Raw genomic sequence first — 5273 nt, forward strand, 5'->3', positions numbered from 1 at the left:
CATTTATTTGTTATATATTTATTTTTTGACAACTTTTTCGAATCTGTGTACAGTAATACAAACTCTTTTTTTTACATGGGGGTCACAACTTATCAAGGCCCAGGAGCCACTCGGGGATAAGGGTTATTGTGTGTACAGCAATCAATGGGATAGTATCGTAGTAATAGTTAGTATTAGGGATTTGATAAGGTGTCATTACTTAAGGGGGCGGTTCATCAGGAATTTGTTTGTGTTGGACTTGAAGACATCCAAGTTGAATTCGGGGGGGGGGAACAGGCAAGCGGCAGAGAGTTCCACAGCTGTGCAGTTCTAAGAAAGAAGCTTTGTTCATAGAATCTACGTTTTGATTTAGGCACAGATAAAGACTGGGGAAAATTATTGACAGTGGTTTCAGCTAGTCGGGTGTTTTTCGTGAAAGATTGGCGAGGGGGGGACCAGAGAATGGAGCTCAGACGAGCACTTGCCATGGAAATAACGATGTTTTGTTTTGCTTCTTTTTTTTTCTGAGTAATTTTTAATACAAATTATAAAAGAACAGAAGTCAGTTCATATATTTCGAGAAGAAGTTTATACGTCGACCATTTTGACAACGGTATCGTGTGCTTTTAGGGTCTAGACTGCCGCCTCTGAATTATTAGGCGAGGAATTCGAGGTAATGACCATGAATCCTGCATTCATCGTTGGATTTAGGGGACGCCATGATTTCCTCTAAATCACGTTGACACACCGGTTCTCGCGAGATTACCGAAGTTAAGCCACGTTGTGCTTGGCCAGTACCATATAGGTGACCATTTGCGAAGGCTGGGCGCTGTATGTAACTTCTGGGAAGGTTGGGCGTGGGGCCAGCACTCTCACCCCTAAAAATAGAACTCCTCGCTACAAAAGCATCTACAAAGTTATGGATGGCTTGTACCCCTCTAGGGGCTTAAAGCTATGGTTGGATGGATGGATGGATGGATGGATGGATGAATAATTTCGTCCTTACCATCCTTAACTCTTCGAACTCTGTGCTGGCAACAAAGTTAGAAAGACGACACGGCCGATATATCGGCGTTCTAATCATACGTTATCAAATAAGTTTTTTCTGATCGCCTGTTGTCTGACTAAAAAGCTTAATATTCGATAATTTGGATGAGAAAAATAGAAACTTTTCTTTTTCAAAAATGTACATTTATCAATTAAGAGGATTGCCTTTTTACTGTTGTTCTTGATCTTTGGGCCAGGATCAAAGTGTAGTATCTGTCTGCAGATGCTGCACTTAAGATAATTTGCACCAGTCAATGGAGGGGAAACCCACTATACTGGGACACTTATTATTTTGGGTCACAACCAGAGTGTCCCCTTTTTACCCTACTTTTAGGGAAGCTGGTTTTCCCCACATTAAAACGGCTTTGTGCCTAATATGCTTTGGCGGAGAAGCAAATAAATACAATCAATTCTTATATATATATATATATAGGCACCGCCAAAACTGGGGGGGCAGGTCAGTACTTTTTGACGGACCGTCTTTTTAAAAATCTACCAAAAATCAGGTAATTATCCGATCAATACGAAATTTTCAGCGATTATTAGGAGAAGAATGAACTTTATAACAGTGTACTTATTTTTCATAAACGATATTTATATAAATATTTTTTTTTGCTTACAAAACCCCCCCTTGTTTTGAAGTGGGAACAAATATGCTTAAAATAATCATCTGAGACTGAAATCAACATATTGTGTTGTAAGGGACAGAATTATAGATTAAAAAAAAAAAAAAAAAAAAAATTGTTTGCATACCTTATTTTGACGTCTGAATATCAGAACTTCGATTGTGTTTAATTATCCCGCTTTTGAGTTTTGAAGTGTGAAATTCGGTGAATATGTTAAGTAAAATAATTAATTTAAGTTAAGCAAAACAAAAAAAAATTTTTTTTAATATTTATACGAAAAAAGCTATTTTAAAATTTTTGATAAATAAATTAACAATTTTTTTTTAGCGAGCCGAATAATGCATGACCATTATTAAACAGGGCATGCTTTGAATAATCGATACCCCCCAAAAAAATTCGATAAATATTGTGCCCTTTGTGTTAAAAATAGCATCTTTTTTTTCGATCCCGTTTGAAAACGTTTGCCGCCTTTGACTATGGTGGACCAAACGCGCTGAAATAATTTTTTTTTATTCTGCTTTAAATTGCCCCCCCCCCATTTTGGGGAGTCTGGCCCCCACACACATACACATTAAAAACCAAACGCATACAAATGGTCACCCATCTGGTACTGGCCAGCCTCAGCTTAATAATACATTGAAATTTTCGTCACTGAAAAATAAGTTTTTTTTTGGCCTGTTTGGTCTTCCATAGTTTGCTTTTTATCAGACGAAAACGTAAACAGAGTCGATCTGAACTCTACGTCAACGCGAATATCTGGTTACCTATATGAATAAGTGGAATTATTTGAAATTCAGGTACTTATATTATAATATTTTTGCATATTCTCTTAGAAAATCATCCTAAATCTTAGTTAGACAATAAATAAATTAATTAATTATTTCAAAAACCCTTTTTTTTTAATATTTAAGTACGTTTTTTGTGCAAGACAAAAAATGTCAATTGTTAACTTTTTGGGAAAATTTAACATTTAAAATTGAATTAAAAATAGTAGAAAAAGTTTTACATTATTCTGTTTTCTATATGATAAAATTCAGGGTTTTATCTTTCTGGAAAAAAAAAGTTACTCAGAAATAATGGATTTTAATAAACGTAATTTCGTTTTAAAAAACAACAACAACTTGATTTTGCGGCCATTTTTGGCGGTGCCTATATATATATATATATATATATATATATATATATATGGGTTTGTATTACTGTACACATAGATTCGAAAAAGTTGTCAAAAAACAAATATATAACAAATAAATGTTATCAAAGGCAAGATAAGTTACTTTTCTACCAAACTGGATATAATTCTCGTGTTTTTATTCAATTTAACATGTTTATTCAGCTCGAAAAACATGCAGTGTTTATCGATGTATTGGAAAATTCAAAATGGCGGCACAGTAAGTTCGAGAAAAGGTGTTATTAATAATAAACTAGACAAAATACTGCTAGAAATTCGTTCAATATATATTACCGTGACATAGGTTGACATATATTCGGTATTTTTTTAATAGTATTTTGTCTAGTTTATTATTTATAACACTTTTTCCCGAACTTACCGTGTTTAAGAGAGAGTCGGCCGCCATTTTGAATTGTCCAATACATCGGTAAACACTGTATGTTTTTCGAGCTGAATAAATATGTTACATTGAATAAAAACACAAAAAATATATCCAGTTTGGTAGGAAAGTAACTTATCTTGCCTTTGATAACATTTATTTGTTATATATTTGTTTTTGACAACTTTTTCGAATCTATGTGTACAGTAATACAAACCCGTTCATCAATAAAGTTCGGAGCCACGAGAGTAAAGAAATTAGATTTTATGTTAGGAATGTGGAACTAATCATTGTTTAAGTCTACATGAGTAAAAATTAAAGTTGTCACATTCCGAATAGTCAGTTTTGCCTCGGTTCGTCCAAAACAAAAAAAAAAATGTTTACATTGTTCGTTATTCTAAATTATAAAAGGAATTTAAAAAAAAAAAAAAAGTTTAGAAGTTGTTTAAATAATTTTTTTTGCATTTTGTTCCGTTTCACCCGATCTTAGTTTTCGATCGCAAGGTCAAGGCTGCTTCACGCTTACGAATTGCAAGTAGCAGCCATTTTGATTCTTACACGAGTAAAATATGTAAATATTGTAATCGTGTATTTCTCTAATTTATATGAGCAAAATAAATTAATCTTGTATTTCGAAATGACTCCTAATGTAATAATGTTTAAGACCAGAAACATTTTGAGTGCCTTATTTTTCTCATATATTATTATTTTCATTATTATTTTCATTATTATTATTTTCATTATTATTATTTTCATTAATATTATTATTTTCATTATTATTTTTATTATTTTTATGATTATTTTCATTATTTTTATTATTTTCATTATTATTTTTATTATTTTCATTATTATTTTTATTATTTTCATTATTATTATTATTTTCATTATTATTTTCATTATTATTATTTTCATCATTATTTTCATTATTATTATTATTCTTATTTTCATTATTATTATTACTATTATAATTTTTTTATTTTATTATAATTATTTTTTATTATTATAATTATTTTTTTATAATTTTATCATTATTGTTGTTGTTGCTGTCATTATTATAATACTTATTATTTTATTATTTTTATTATGATGATTATTATTATTAGTAGTAATGTTGTTGTTATTATTATTATTATTATTATTATTATTATTATTATTATTCCATTTTCACCCCAAACAAGGCACAGTAATGTAGGGGGCTACTATCGGGGACATAAGTTGCAGGGATATTATGTAGGGGGTTGAGCAGCAAGATGTCTGTTCACATTACACTTGAATTCTGTATGTCAGTGCAGTTGGGAAAACTGGAAACCAGAAGGGAGTTCCAGAGTCTGGCAGTTCTGGAGAAGAAACTATCAGATTAGAAGGCCTTCTTAAGAGAGAATATACCGAAACATCTGAAACGCATTGAAGCACAGAAATTAGGAACCCGTGATTTCTGGAAAATCTACAGTAAATAATGGGCAATCAACAATTCCCCCACTATCCAACAACCATGAGCTTGTTTGCACGGCAACCGAGAAGGCTAACATGCTTGCCAGCTAATTTGCCTCAAGGTCCACATTGGACCCAGCAAACAACTCCCTCCCTGACTTTTTTTTTTTTACAGTGATCACCACTTATCAAGGCCCGGAAGCCACTCAGGGATAAGGGATATTGCAAGTACATTACGTTAGTGTGGAGATTTGATGAAGTGTTTAATTAAGGGGGCGGTTCATTAGGAATTTGTTACCATTGGACTTGAAGGCATCCAAGTTGTAGTCCGGAGGGAAGCAGGCAGACGGAACAGTTCCACAGGCGTGCAGTTCTAAGAAAGAAGCTTTGTTCATGGAATCCGCGTTTTGATTTAGGCACAGATATAGTGGGGGAAATTTTTCACAGTGGATTCAGCTAGACGGGTGTTTTTTCGTGAAAGATTGGCGAGGGGGAACCAGAGATTGGAGTTCAGACTTTCCTTGATCGCAAGGTCAATGTTGCTTCAAGCTTACGAAATTGCAAGTGTCAGCCATCTTTATTCTTAGACGATTAAAATGTCTACACGCTGAAACAACGAAGTTAAGCAACGTTGAACCTG

Source organism: Euprymna scolopes, chromosome 45 (genome assembly GCF_053919585.1).
Source record: "Euprymna scolopes isolate OS-2025 chromosome 45, ASM5391958v1, whole genome shotgun sequence".
In the NCBI taxonomy this organism is placed as follows: Eukaryota; Metazoa; Mollusca; class Cephalopoda; order Sepiida; family Sepiolidae; genus Euprymna; species Euprymna scolopes.